The sequence below is a fragment of the Abrus precatorius genome, unplaced genomic scaffold, assembly GCF_003935025.1.
Source record: "Abrus precatorius isolate BTA unplaced genomic scaffold, Abrus_2018 Scaffold2, whole genome shotgun sequence".
Lineage (NCBI taxonomy): Eukaryota > Viridiplantae > Streptophyta > Magnoliopsida > Fabales > Fabaceae > Abrus > Abrus precatorius.
The window spans coordinates 35,534,774-35,551,627 of record NW_020874362.1 but is presented as its reverse complement, the minus strand read 5'-3'; the positions used below and the strand labels follow the sequence as shown (position 1 = coordinate 35,551,627).

Genomic DNA, 16,854 nt, shown 5'->3' with positions numbered 1-16,854 from the left:
AGGTGTAGTGAGTGGGAATGCCAACGATGGTGCTTTTAAAGGGTGAGGTTATGACTGTGGTCACGTTTTCATCTGTTTATTACAACGTTGTCCTCTGTTTGATCACATTAAAAATAACCCTTGAAAAAGTGTTTTTACAAATTTTGCTTTCCGAAATTAAGTTGGTAATGCCTAAAATAAGGGGAAAAAGATTTTTCCGTTTGTTAAGTGGTAAAATGAATGTGACCGGAATATTGGCTTCGGGGTAAAATCTGTGTTGAATCTGTTCCAGAAAGCGATATAAATTAATCAGATGGTATCATATTCCATGGTATAGCATCGAATGTTGTTAATCAACTGATAACTAATTATTTCAAGTTTCAAGAGTTTCAAAACGTTCTGTTTTTCATTTTATTGTTTATTATGATTTAGAATCTCTTTCACCGTTTAATGGGCGGAATTTAAGGTAACGTTGTTTAAAGTTATTACAGAGATCAATAACGCTTAATCAGAGCATGTTTGCAAACCATTAAAGCAAATGCCTTTTTCGTTTTGCCTTCATGAGGGTATTGATTAAAGTAATAATAAAATAAAATAAATTATTAAATTTATGTTAAAATATATTAAAAATCATGGTTACAATATTTTAATAATATTTTTAATAAAAAATAAATTTATTTTTAAAAAGGATATATTAAAGCACTCGTCAATGTTTAGTTTTAAAAAAACTTCTTAATAATCATTAAATGATACAGTCATTAATATGATGCTAGAAAAAAAAAGATTTAGCAAAAAAAAAAAAGATTAATTTTTTTATATTATTAATATATTAAAATATATCATACACAGTCAAAATAATGATATTCATATGAGAAAAACTAATTAAATTCGGAACTAGAGTTATGTTTAATAAATATTTATAACTATTGAATTTTATCAATTTAACCAATATATTAAAAGTTCTTTTTAATAAATTAATTATATAAAATTTTATATAAATAAGTAATTATTTAATAATTTTTAATTTTTAATTTTATTTTAAACAAGATAACTCTCAAACTCAACTTTTTTCTAAAGATGTTATGAGATATATCATCTTAAGTATTACAAAATTAATATAGATAATAATTGTACCATATAAATTGTAGTATTTTATACTACACTATAATGTTAAATAGCTAACAAGATTGACTCTGTTTTTTGAATCAAAACCAATATTTTGATGTTTTTACTTGGTTATGTTGAAAAATAATACTACGATGAATTTGGAATCAAATTGGTTAGAAGCATTAAATTTAAAGAAACCAATATTAATTTTTTCTTGAAATGTGTTTTATTCCATAAGATATTTATCATATTACGCAAAACTTCTCTTATATATTTGCATATCATATTATTCACGAGAATAGGTAAATGATAAATTAATTCATTTGATATTTTTATTTAAAAATTTCTTTCACCTTATAAATAATCTTTTAACTGTAATTTCTAAACTTTTAGTCATAGATAGTTTATATATTATGTAGTTTGACTCTCTTTTTTCCTTAAAAAACAACTTTATTTTAACTGTTAATATACATTTTTAAAATTATAGTAAATGTTGGTTATAAAAAAAATTATATATTTAAAAATATTTGATTTTTAAAAAATTTTAATATAAATAATTAACATGATATACTACCATATTATACAGTAGAGAAATTCAATGTTTATAAAGAGTTTTTTTAACTTGTAAAATAACTCTTATCAAAGTAGAGATGTAATTATTCTAATTTATAATTCATTATAAACATTGAATTTTCTTTTTTCTATTATTGAATAATAACGCATGTTAAAGGATAAATAATACATTTGTAGACATGCAATTTAATAATTCATTTATTTATATTTTAAAAAAGCATATATGATATTAAAACAAATTTATTTGATGAAATATTTAATAATTTTTTATAAAATATAAAATTGACTATTTAATCATTTGTTAAATTATTTTATATTATTTTCATGATTATTTAAATTATATTTTATATAATTTAAACGTATGTTATTTAAAATTTTATATTTATTTATATGTTAAAAATATAATATCAATTAAAATAAAATAATGCGATAAAGTATTTATTAATTTAATTTTTATTTAAAATTTTATAAAATTTATTTATTTAACAAAAACATTTAAATTAACAATCAGATTAATCAATCTTATATTTTATAAAAAAATATTAAATAATATAGGTGTCTAATAATACTTAATATCAACGAATTTTCAATCATATGTAAAACAATTCTCCCCTTTATGCTCGTTCTAAAAAAATAAAAATAGAATATGAAACAATTTTTTTTTTCAGAGCTCATGTTTGGATTCCATATATTCTATATGACTCAAGCTAATTTTTTAATGTTTCTTAAATTAATTTTACACAAATAATAATAATAATAATATTATTATTATTATTACTACTACTACTACTATTATTATTATTATTATTATTAGTATAAAATTAATTTAGAAAATAAAAAAAATGTCTTAATTCATAAAGCAAAAATCAAGTTATTTCATAACTAACTCTTATTTAATAATATTTAATAAGCATTGATTGTTATCGATTCAGCTATTAAATAATATTATGTTAATGTCTTGACTATAAAATCAAGTCTTAAATAAATAAAATTTTATTAATATACACTTTTATAGTAATTTTTTATAATAAAAAAAATTTAGACTTTAAAATAAAATTGTTGAATGAATTATCGACTATATATAATAAAAAATAAGATAACGTGGAAGTAACTTCCATAAGAGTTAATATATTTAATAAATATTTATTAATATTTATTTTTTTCAATCTAACCATTAAATAAGCCAATATGTTCATATTGAATATTAATTTTACAAAAAAATACAAATACAAAATTAAATAAAAATTTATCAACTAACTTTATTTGAATGTTTAATATAAATTTTTATAATATGAGTAAATATTATTTTATAAAATCAAATAATTATAAATATTTAATTTGTCTAAAATTTGATATGCATCATCAACATAAACATATAACTTTATTTAACAATTGATTGCCATAATATAATATTATAAAGAGTTATTAAGTGTATAAATTTTTACAAATATTGAATTTCATCATTCTAATAATTAAATTAAAAGTGTTCATTAAATATATCTAATAAATATCAAGCCTTAGTTAATTGTTGCATGAATTTGAGTATTTATTTACTTCAATAAATTAAATTTTAATTTTAATTTAAAAATTTTTAATTTAAGTACTTTATTTGACTTAAAGATTGAGAAGAAAAATTATTTTAATTTTTTTTATTACATTTCTTGATTTACAGGAGTTCAATGAAGATGGACAAAAAAAAACAAATGAAAAATCTATTCTAATCTTTAATGAGAAAACATGAAGTAAACTTGATTTTCTCGCTAGTTCTTGTTTGAGTGATAATATCTTTCTAACTTAAATAAGACTTCTTAACTTGAGTAAAAATTCATTTATTTCGTACTTAATGAAAGAAAAATCAAGAAACCAAGGGATTGAAGAGTGGAAAATAAATCAAAAAAGGGTAGCTTAAGGCAAGAAGCATTGAACATCGGTCTTTATCTCTTTTCTCTTTTTCTTGTGTTATAATGATTATCATGCATAGCTAAAACCTTTTTGGAATTAAATATAATATTTTATTATAAAATATTTTGATAATTTATATATAGTTATTTGTTTCTTTATATGTTGGTAGTTTAATTTGTTCTTAATACTTAATTCTATTTTAAATAAGAGTTTTATTAACCTCGATCCTTAGAGTTAAGAATAAACAACTAATAATAGTAAACTTTTATTAAAAATAAAAAAATTTATTATATTTTTATAACTTCAATACAATAATTGTGTATTGTTTTTATAAAAAAAATTATTTGTGAATGCTTTAATTTAGTTCTAAGGGTTGAGGTTAATAAAACCCTTTAAATAATACTATTTTAATTTAAATAGAACTTATTCGATATATTGCGATATTAGAAATATGTTTTAACATATCAATTAATTATTAACTTTTGTTTTTAATGCTAGAGAGTTCAGTGAATATTTGAGAAATTATTGTTCATTGTAAATTTATCACTAATTAAGTTAAATATTTTTATATTTTTTATTTAACAAAACCTATTTATAATTAAAAAATAATACCCTAAAATCACATAAACAATACAAAATATATTTAAAAAAGTAAAATTATTATAGAATTTATAATCACACATTTTAACTCAAAAAAGAGTAACCCAAGAAAAGAAAGACATCACAATAATCATTCACATAACAAATGTAATAGAAAGTCCTAAATTATGAAAGTGGGTCAATATTACAAGGAAAGGAAACATTGTCATTGCCATTTTTAACTGAACAACCATTAACTTGGATAGTTTTGCATTAAAGTTATTATAATAGGATTTTTTTAATATTTTGACCAAAGTTTTTTTTACAAAAATAAAAATTACTAAAATTAAACAACAATGGATATAAACAAATTTATATATTTTCATAATTATGATAAATTAATATTTTTAAAAAAATTTATGTAGACAATCTTAAAAATATTCTTAAATGATTTTATTTTTTAAAATATATTGCTACATTTAATTGTTATCACTGTATTTCTATTATTATTTTAAAGTTTTATTTTATTTTATTCTTTCCTTTATTTTTTTTCACCGTATAATTTAAATATTGTTTTAAAATTTCAAAATGCCATAAAATATTCTAGATATTAAACTTGTTTAACAAATAAAGGTTATTTAATTATACATTTCATCTCATCACCATTTATCACTTTTTTGAAACGAGTCATTTAAAAATAAAAATACATTTTATTAATAATTAAAGAACTAAATTAGATAAATTTAGAGATAAAAATAAACTAATAAATTATATTTTTAATCAAAACGGACAATATATATATATATATATATATATATATATGTGTGTGGGGGGTACTAATACCTTTTTTTTAGTCATGTTTTTTCTGTGAACATAAAACTCTAAAACTCAAATGACTTTTTTTAGTTATTTTATATTCTTATTATACTATTTTTTTCTAATGGATAAAACGATTTCCTCATTATATCTTCCTCCAGAAATACATACACGTATGTAATCTATGAAATATTTAAATCTTAACTACTGATTTTCTTATCACTTATAACTGCATTTTATCATCTAAAATGTGATTTTATTTTATTTTTACTAATTTTAATAAACTCTTAACATACGAGAGTTCATATAAAAATATTATAAAACTTATTAAAATAAAAAGAACCTTTTTATTAAAAATATTATTATAAAATTTATCAATAATTTCATTTGAAAAAGTTTAAAGTAATACAAATAAGTTGAAGCTCTTGCAAATCTCCCAATATGTTATGTTTAAGAGATACAAATCCCTTCCTTTTGAAAATCATTTCACATAGATAAAATCTCATCTCATATTTACTTGATAATTAAGAGTTTGCTCACTTCTTTACACATGCATTGTTGTATTGTAATTCAAAACTTTGTTATGACAGTTAGTGATTGGTAACTTTTTTGTTACAGTGGATGGTTAACCATGTGGTTAATTAAGTAATACGAATTTTTTTGTAGATTGTGTATAAATTTAGTTTCAATGATCAATAAAGTGTTGATCCATTTTCTGTAATTCTCAGAATTCTCTTATTCTCTTTTTATCGTAAGTGTGTGTGTGATTATATTCTCTCCAACAAATTGGTCTAGAGCTTGAAGTTCTTGGGACCGATTGAAAATCAAGAAAGTGGTGTTGCAAGGGTGAAGAGATATCCTGTAGTGCAGTGGTGAATCATGACAGGTTCAAATGGGAATCTTCTCAACAACTTGCCAATTCTTGATGGTAAGAACTATGACAAATGGTGCATTCAAATGAAGGTCATTTTTGGATTTCAAGAAGTGTTGAAATTAGTTGAACAAGGCTTTTAAGAATTGGGTGCAAATCCCACGGATGCACAAAGGGTTGTTCACTAAGAAGTTAAGAAGAAGGATTGTAAAGTAATGTTTTTGCTCCATTAATGTGTTGATTCAGCAAACTTTGAGAAGATTGCTAGTGCTAAGACTTCAAAGGAGGCTTGGAAAATTCTCCAAAAGTGTTATGTAGGTGTTGATAAATTGAAGAAAGTGAAATTGCAGACCTTGAGAAGGCAATACGAGCTGCTTCAGATGGAGAATCAAGAAAGTGTTGGAACCTATCTTACCCGAATGTTGACTCTTGTGAATTCAATGAAGAGCATGGGAGAAAAGATCAATGATGTGATGATCATTGAAAAGGTGCTTCGAACTCTTACCCGTAAGTTTGACCATATTGTAGTTGCAATTAAGGAATCTAAAGATTTGGATACAATGAAGATCGAATAATTGCAAGGTTCATTAGAGGCCCATGAACAGAGGTTGAATGAAAGAAACATTGAGAAGTCTATTGATTAGGTCCTGCAAGCTCAAGTAACAGAACAGAAAGAAAGAGAAAGAGGTGGAAAACCTTGGAGAGGAAGATTTGGAAGAGGTGGTGGTTTTAGACCATCATCTTATAATCAAGATCACTCTCAATCTAACTATGAGCATGTGAATCCAGTAAAAAAAAGAGGTGGTGGCAATTTTAGAGGTAAAGAAAGAGGAAAGAATATTGACAAAAGAAAGATCTAGTGCTTTAATTGTCAAAAATTTTGGCATTATACAGACGAATGTTGGAGTGGAAAAGGCAAAAAGAAGGTGAATGATGATGAGGCATATGCAGTGCAAGAAGATGGGTCTGATTCTGATCAAGTATTATTGATGGTGACTACAAATTCTGAACTTGATGGCTCAGAATCTTGGTACCTTGACACAGGTTGCTCAAACCATATGATTGGGAGGAAAGATTTGCTGATTGATCTTGATAACAGTATCAAGAATAAGGTCAGATTTGCAGACAATAGTACTATTTCAGTTGAAGGAATTGGCAAAATTATGTTGAAAAGGAAGGATGGTAAGCCTGCATATGTGAATAATGTGTTGTATGTACCAACCATGAAGACAAACTTGTTAAGTCTTGGGCAGCTGTTGGAGAAAGGATTCGAGATGAATATGAAGCAGAAATTCATTGAGGTGTTCGATGAAAAACACAGATTGGTGTTGAAGGCTCCTTTGTCAAAGAATAGGACCTTCAAGGTAGATATTCAAGCCACAGAAGTGTAGTGCTTATCAGCTACAGTTACTGAAGATTAAAGGTGGCTTTGGCATAATAGGTTTGGTTATCTTAATTTCAAAAGCTTAAATCAGCTTAGTTGTAAGGAGATGGTTTTAGGTTTGCCTTTGATTACTCCACCTAACAAAATCTTTGAAGGGTGCTTGGTGAGCAAGCAACCAAGGAATGCATTTAAGACATATGCTTCTTGTAGAGCACTTGAACCATTGGGAGTCATTCACTCAGATGTATGTGGCCCAATTGAGACTCCATCACTTGGAGAAAATAGATATTTTCTGACTTTTGTTGATGAATACACCAGAAAAATATGGCTGTACTTGATCAAGGTGAAAAGTGAAGTATTTTCAGTATTTCAAAAATTTTGTGCATTGGTTGAACGACAAAGTGGCAGAGAAATAAAGATTATTAGAACTGATGGAGGTGGAGAATATACCTCCAAGAAGTTTGCTGATTTCTGTGAAAAGAAGGGAATTGTGCATGAGGTAATTGCTCTATATACGCCTCAGCATAATGGCTTGGCAGAGAGAAGGAATATAAGCCTTCTTAATATGACTAGATGTATGCTAAAAGGAAAGGGAATGCCTCACAGCTATTAGGGAGCAACAGTGTCTACTGTTGCTTATGTTTTAAATAAATGTCCTACAAGGAGAATGAAGAATGTAACCCCCTGAAGAAGCCTGGACAGGAAGTAAACCAAGTGTGAATCATTTTAGGATCTTTGGTTCACTTTGCTACAGGCATATACCAGATGAGAGGAGAGGAAACTTGATGATAAAAGTGAATCCATGGTGTTGGTCGGATATCATCCAACAAGAGCTTACAAACTGTATAGTCCATTTAAAAAGAAGATCACTATAAGTAGAGATGTTGTGTTTGATGAATCAGCCACATGGGATTGGAAGAATGGTGATATCAGAAAAGGAATAGACCTATCAGTTCCATTAGACGATAATAAGGCAGAAATAGAGTCTGCAGAACAACTTGAGAGAAGGTCACAAAGATTAAGGATGCCACCTGTGAGATTTGAAAACTATGAAGTGTTTCCTGACAATGCCATCACAACTGAAGGTGATTTGGTACATTTAGCTTTCCTTGCTGATTCAGAACCAATGAATTGGGAACAAGCAATACAGGAGGAGGTGTGGAAAGAAGCAATAATAGAAGAGATTAGGGCAATTGAAAGGAATCAGACATGAGAGTTAGTGAATCTACCACATCAGAAGCAACCAATTGATGTGAAGTGGGTTTTTAAGGTGAAATTGAAGCCTGATGGGACTATTGCCAAGTATAAGGCAAGGCTGGTAGCAAAAGGGTTCCTACAAAGAGCTGGAGTATATTACACTAAGGTGTTTGCATCTGTAGCTAGATTAGAGACTATTAGATTGGTCATCGCCATAGCAAGTTCAAAGGAATGGCCACTGTTTCATATGGATGTCAAGTCAGCATTTTTGAATGGATTACTCGAAGAGGAGGTTTATGTGTTGCAGCCACCAGGTTTTGTGATTAAAGGGAAAGATGATCAAGTATACAGGCTGAAAAAGGCTTTATATGGCCTAAAACAGGCACCTAGAGCTTAGAACAAGAGGATAGATGCATTTCTAATCAAAGAGGGACTCTCTAAGTGTTCAGTTGAATTTAGAATATATGTGAAGGTGAATAGCAACAATTTGCTACTCGTATGTCTCTACGTGGATGATTTGCTTGTGACTGGAAGCAATCAATTAGAAGTTGACAGATTTAAGGGGAGAATGAAATCAGAATTTGAGATGACTGATCTAGGAGTTCTCACATACTTCCTTGGCATGGAGTTTAGCTACTTTGATAGTGGTATAGTTATGCATCAGAAGAAGTATATTCAAGATGTGTTGAAAAGGTTTTACATGGAGAATTGCAATGAAGTTGTCATTCCAGTTGAGGCAAATATGAAGTTGAAGAAAGATAATTCTGAGAAATCAGTTGATGTTAGCTAAAAATCCAGTTGCTCATGGTAGGAGCAAGCATATTGAGACAAGATTCCATTTCTTAAGGGATCAAGTGAATAAACGAAGATTGGAGTTGGCGTATTGCAACACTGATATTCAAGTTGCAGATGTGTTAACGAAAGCTTTGAAGATTGATAGATTTAGACAATTGAGAGAGATGCTAGGAGTAGTATCTTTAGATTGTTTGAATTAAAGGGCAGTGTTGTATTGTAATTCAAAATTATGTTATGACAATTAGTGACTGATAACTTTTCTGTTACAGCGGATGGTTAACCATGTGGTTAATACTGTAATACGAATTTTTCTGTAGATTATGTATAAATTTAGTTTCAATGATCAATAAAGTGTTGATCCATTTTTTGTAATTCTCATAACTCTCTTATTCTCTTTTATCATAAGTGTGTGTGATTATATTCTCTCCAACATGCACACTCACCCACCAGTACTTTAACTTGTGTGTAACACGAATTAGCATATGTATACATAATATAAAATATAAATATTATCTTTTTTACATAAACATTGATAATTCTCATATTCAATTTTTATTTCCGTGAAAAGGATGAATTTGTTTGTGACTTAGATAATAATATGCTTTGATGTAAATTTTTCATTCATGTATATAACAAATGTTTATCCACTTAGTGGTTTAAATATTACATGTAAAGTTGTGTTTACATTATATTTTATAATTATCCCGTAAATATTAATACACTTTAATAAAAAAAAAAATGACCTTATAACAAGGTATAAGTTAAATAAATGTTATAAGGTCCAGACAGCGTTTGCGACATTCATGCAAAAGAATTTTCAAAAATGTTGTCGTTTTGAGGGAACGAGTCTCTGCTCAAAGCACCTTAGCGGCAACAAACTTGTAGTAAATGTTAGATTTTCACCCTTCCAAAACGACAAAATGTGTTAAATAAACAAATAAAATTTATATGCTATTAATTTAAAATTAATCATATTATAAAATATTATAATTTAAATTAATAATAAATAAATTTCTATTTTTGGTTTATATGTATATATATTTACTAAAACCGTAAGAAAAATGTTATTTATAAATTTTTATAGCAAGTTAAAAAATAATAAATAAAATATTATAACCGAATGCGTTCACAGAATCACAGTAACTGGTAAAAGATGTTACATGGAATGAATCACGTGATATTCTACCAAGCAATGAGCTGGTAGCAGTCACGTGCACAGCTCGGTAAACGAGCGCATCCACGTCTTCAGGTCTTTTCTCATTCCATAGTACTTTGTTTTCTCTCAACCTTTGGGTGCTTTATTTTTAGTAATATTTATTTTAACTTTTTATTAAATTAAAATTTTGTTAGCAAATTTATATCGATACTGTGCGTGACTATAAATTATCACCATAATAAAATTTACAAACCAACATAGTTGATTTAATTATTAGTATGAGATAAATTATAATACATAAATAATTTATAATTATAAAACTTATTTATAACATATCATTTACAAAAATAAATTCATTCTTATAGTTTTTCAAAAGTTTAGTCAACATTAAAAGTTCATAAATTTATACTTTTAAATGAAAATACCACTTCAGTCATAATTACATAATAAAGGTATGCATATATATATATATATATATATATAATAAAATAATAATAATTTTTTAAATATTATAATATATATATATATATATATAAAATATTATAAGAGCTACTCGTGAAAAAACAAAAATTTAAAATAACTTCATTTTATTTTCTTTAAGGGTAGTCCTATCTATTTGCTAGTATTCTTATTGCAAATATTATGTCTAATTTATATTAATGAGAGTATCCCCACTTTATTAATAACTCTTTCTACACATTGATGGTTCCATCTAATATGTAGTCTTTTTTTTTCTAATTTTTTAAATATAACTAAGTGTATATAAATTGTTATTTCTACTATCAATTATAGGAATTTAATATAGTTTTTAAAAAAATATTTACATAATAAAAAATCTTGTGCAAACTGCAAAGCAAATTTAATTCCAATAATAAAAGTCTCAGTGTATACATTTCATAATTAAATATTATCCAACAAATTCATAATAATTACGTTTTCACACCTTAAAAATAAATTCATACAATTAAAAAAAGTACATATCATAATATTTCATATTTTCAAAAATAAATTTAAGACATGTTTATCTAAGAAAATAATTTTTTTACAATAATAATTTATTATTATTAATAATAATAACTAAAAAATGTCACTATAATTATTATCCTCTCTCAATAAACGAAAACTACTAAATTGCTTTTCAAAATTGCAAAAGAGTAGTTATTAATGAATTGGTGATTATAACGACTAACAAAGCTTTAAAAAATTATTCCAATCTAAATTTATACTCAAAATTTTAAAATATACCCTTTGAAACCCAAAAAAAAAAAAATGCTAAAAACTAATTTTCTTTATATTTTAGAGTTGTGAACATAGGAATTCACATAATTTATTTTTAATGAGTAATACCCTTCTCTCTACTTATAGCATTATCTCAAACTCTAAAAATTCACTTAAAAATATCTATATTAAAAAAATAAAAAAAATAAATACAAGTAACAAAATAGATATTCGCATAAAAATAAGAAAAAAAAAACAGGTATTGGATATGGATCCAGATACTCTGCAATGTTGGCAGGAACTGCGGGGGGCGCAATGCATTTTCGCTTAAGCGACAAAATTTGCTTAAGCGAAATTGGTAGCAAATTCGCTTAAGCGTGGAAAAAGGCTTAAGCCAATAGAGAAAGGACTTGACAGCGCGCCTAAGCGAGTCACAAGAAAGCAGAATCATGTCTCGCTTAAGCCCCTAATTTTGCTTAAGCGATTTTAATTTAGCTTAAGCCCTTCCAAGCGAAAACAATTAAACCTAAGCGAAAATGGACCAGAGAGGCATGTATTTCAAGCACTCTTTTCGAACCTAAATCGCTTAAGCTATTATAAATTCGCTTAAGCCTTGACAAGCGATTTTAATTAATATTAAGCAAATTTCAGGTAGAGAGCAATGGTTTCAGACATTGAAAATATTGGCTTAAGCGAATAGTTGCAGGACTTAAGCCCAGATTTGAATTTCTTAGCGAAAACAGATTCGCTTAAGCGAATATGTGCGTTTAAGCAAATATATTAGAATTTGAAAAAAATTATGCAGACACAAACAACATACAACACAATGGCTTAAGCAGAGATTAAGTGGCTTAAGCGAATGGTAGCAAGGCTTGAGTCCAAAATTTAATTCCCCAGCGTATCAAGATTAGCTTAAGCTGATTACATGAGCTTAAGCAAATAAATAAGAAAATGCAAACATTTTGCAGAAACAGACAGCATGCAAAGGGGGCTAAATACATTGGATTACATCAGTTCTTGAATTTACATCTTCCACCAAAAACAATTTATAAATACAAATTTAGCTTAGAAGCAAAAGAACTTTTGTCAATTGCATCATCAAATTTGATCAAGGATTGAAGTATTCGTATCATCAAGTTGTTCCTACAAAATTAAAAGAGATATAAGAAGACACATAATGAACAAAAATGGAAGAAAGAAAACAAGAATGGATGGAAGTTGAATAGTCTTACCTTCACCAAATCTGTGAAACTTAATTGATTGACTAATGTTTGAAGGGGATCATAATATGGAGGTGCTGAACAATGTACTTGAAATGAATCACAGAGCATTGATTGATATTCTTTAAACATTTAAGGATAGTGAAATTTATGATATGGTTACAACAAAGAAGTTAAAATAAATGCATTAATTGATAATAAAAGTCATTATAACAAAGTACCTGAGATGTTGATTGACCTAAAGTTGGACTTTTGTTCTTTTTCTTTTTTGCTTGTAGCTCAACTCAACTTTTGAATCTTTTACACCATTTCCTCTTGGTAGTAGGTCTATGCTTGAATCCCTTAGGTTGTATACCATGAATATTGACCTTATCAACACCATCATTGTTATTGTTGTCATTATCTTGTGGTTGTAAACGAAGCTTTGTGATTTGACTAATTAAAGTATCAATACTATCATCCACTAATTGACAATATTCTTGTGAACTAGAAACTTCAGAGGCCAACCTAATCATTTTACATGCTAGGTGCGGTATCTGCGTGTAGTACTTAGTTTAGGATCTCCTTCCACTGGTATTCCTTTTACATTGTGAATAATATCACAGCATCCTTGTGTTGTCCATCTCTTTAGTATGTATTTGTCAGGAACAACTTTTACATCATTGGCTTCAAACACTTTCAAAGCATGACAACAAAGTATACCAAACGTTTCAAACTTTTTACAAGAGCAATTGATAGTAGTTGAGGAACGATCAAATGTAACTATTCATGATCTTTGTTGATTGACTTTAGTAATTACATATTCAATCAAAGGGGGACTTTCAATCCTTTACGATATGCAACAAGCTAAGAATTGAGCAAACTCTTGTTAAAATAAATTATATACTATATTTGTGTAAACCTTGGCCATTTGTATTAGTATTGGTGATATCTCATATTGCAACATGGCTAGTTTGTGACGAGAGTCATACTCACACTTAAGCTTGTTGTAACATTTGTCTTCAATCACCTGTTCAAAGTGTCCAAAGAATTTGTTGATGTCAACACTAGGTTGCATACATGCTTTGAAGTCAGAATTTAAACTTTCACTTAATTGAGTGCTACGCATTCCAAGGGTTAAACAATCTTTAAGATAACATGATACCCATTTCTCCTTTATAGCATACAGTGAAGTAATCCAAGTATGTTCTTCAACATTGTATTCGTTAATCAACCTTATCCAAGTCTCCTCAAAGTCAATTGAAATATCAAAGTCATATATGCATTTTTTTTCAAATCTCTTAAGAAATGACTCCCTCCTTTCATCAAATTCCCTAAATGCTTTATGCCATTTTGCATTAAGTGCCACGAGCTTAATGCATGACGTGTCTCAGGCATTACTTGGACAAGTGCCTTTGTCATTGCTTTATCTTGGTCTGTAAAAAGAGTTTGAGGTTTTTTGTTGTTGTGTGCTTCCAAAAAAGTCTCGAACAACCATTGAAATGATTCAGCTGTTTCATCATACAACAAGGCTGCCCCAAAGATAACAACGCCTCTATAATAGTTAAAACCGGAAAACAATGCTAGAGGTCTATTGGCTTTATTTGTGCAATATGTAGTGTCTAGTGATACAACTTCACCAAAAAATTCATAATCAATTACCATCTTTGCATCCGGCCAAAAGACATTTGTGATTTGCTCCTCCTCATCCATTTGGTACGCATGAAAAAAAGATGGGTTGTCTACTAATTGTTGCTGAAAATATTACATTAGACAATCGATTTCTCCGTATACCATTCCCCTTTGTCTCTTTGCCTTCAAGTAATTTTTTACGTCTAGGCGAGTATACCCAACATTAGCTTGGTATCTGGCAAGTGTGCTCATTAGTTGAAATGATGCCTTTTGTCGCAATTCGGATGCCTCAGCCAAATCAATTTCATGAGCTTGGACGTTAGTTATATTACGATGAGAAGCAAGCATGTGTGTTGTATTTGGCAATTGTAATGAGTGATTATGCTCTTCAACAAATTGATGAATAACATATTTATTATTGTTTGCCAAAGATAATGCTATTCTTGCAAGACATTCAGTTCTAGTTTCTGGTCAATGCTTTTTCACTTGTGGATCGCTTTTATCTTCTTTTCGATGCCCCTCTTTGCAACAAATATATCTGCAACCCGTAATAACACCATCTCCCTTTCGCTTGTTAAAATATTGTTTTCTCACTCTAAATTCTGTTAGCCTTCCATATTCACACCAAACTTGCCATGCTTGTTTAAGACTCTCAAACTCTAACCCGATACTTAGTTTCCTTGCGACATCCATCTTTGTGACTATCTCTATACTCCCATAACATTACAATAAACATGATAAATAATGATTCCAGTAATCTTAAATTTAAAAAATTATGGAATATATGTGTACCTTTAGGCTTTCTCTATTTGATGATGATTTTTGCTAAAGAAGTAGGATAAAATGTTGTCAAACACTATGAACTTGTCAAAGCTTTTCCTCCCCAATGAACTTCCTTCATCAAAGCTTCTTAGAACATTTGTTTCTTTAGTGTTTCTTTATTCAAAAGATTAGGGAAGGTGTCTTTCTTCATAAATATGTAACTACAAATGCATTTGGCGCCAATTTATCTGCTCAACTCGCTTAAGCTCCTATTTTCGCTTAAGCCCCTTTTCGCTTCAAAATTAGCTTAAGCGAAGATATTCGCTTAAGTGAATTCTTGCTTAAGCCAGAAAATTCGCTTAAGCAAATTTTACGACTGTTGATTTTTAAAAGATTGAATCTTCTCCTTCCATTTTCATTTTCAATCTTCATTTCTCTGTCTCCTCGCTTCAGCTCCGTCTATCTGTGTCCTCTCTTCCAAAGCTTGAAAGGCTTCAGAAATCCCTCCTTTCAGGTACAATACAAGACCTTTACCCTTGTAAATTTTTTGTACCTTTGTTGCTTTTTATTGTATTCATTACGGTATATGGTGTTAGATTGTTGATAGAGATGTATTGTTTCCATGGATTATGACCCTTCACACTCATTTTATATTGTAAAGAAAGACATTGTTAAACCTGATTTGTGTTGGACTGATTGAAAACTTTATTGTTGGTTGGACTAAATACCTAAGCCCCTTTATTTTCTACGCTGTAACTTTTGCTTAAGCGCCTATATTCGCTTAAGTGATTATGGCTGAAAAATGTTCTCTAGCTTTGGTTGCAGGATGGCACCAAAAAAATCTATTCCTCAAAGAAAGAAGCAAAGGGCAGAAGTTGGCCAATCCTCACAGCAGTTTGCCGAACCTATTGATGAACAACGATCATTAGTTGAAACTCAAACACAAACAGAAATCATATCATGGGATATATATAGGTTCAAAATCAGAGCCAAGGCTCAAAGATTTCTTGATTTACAGGCTAGAGAATTGGTACCTGAGAGGAAAGTGTCTTTAGTAGAAGGAGAGTATGAAGATTTTATGCAAGAGATTAGGAGAAGAAAACGGGAATTCTTGGCCAATCTCCCCAACCACATTCATGAGGTGATCGTGAAGGAATTTTATGCAAATACGTGGCCTTTGATACCAGATAAGTCAGAAAGAAGGTCTTAGGTTCGAAGACATGTAGTTATGTATGACAGAGATGCAATTTCAGCTTTGTTAGGCAACCCTCTTACCTTAGAACAAGGAGAGCTATGCCAATACCAGCAATGCCGAAAACGATTCTTAGGTTTTATGGATAATAGGGTAGCTGAAGTCTTATGCATCCCTGGAAAGTCCTATGAAACAAATGCAACTGGGAAGCCACTAAGATTCAAGAGACAATCTTTGAATACTTTGGCTCAAATTTGGTCATCCTTCCTCTTTGCCAACATAGCCCCAATTACACACACCTCAGATATTCGGATGCCTCGAGCATATCTCATATACAACATCATGCAAGGGATATTTGTTGACATAGCAACAATCATTTCAGATGAGATACATCAATTTGTGATCTCCAACGTATCCAGTACTGCATCAGCTACAAAACCTTTGGGATTTCCAGCACATATCACTGTCTTATGTGCTTCCCAAGGTGTCACC

The 16,854-nt window shown here is 28.6% G+C and overlaps 1 pseudogene; it reads right to left on the bottom strand.

Annotated features, from left to right (window-relative positions):
• Nucleotides 1-13,320: 13,320 nt before the first annotated feature.
• LOC113859936 lies at nucleotides 13,321-15,101 on the bottom strand (annotated as a pseudogene).
• Nucleotides 15,102-16,854: the final 1,753 nt, after the last annotated feature.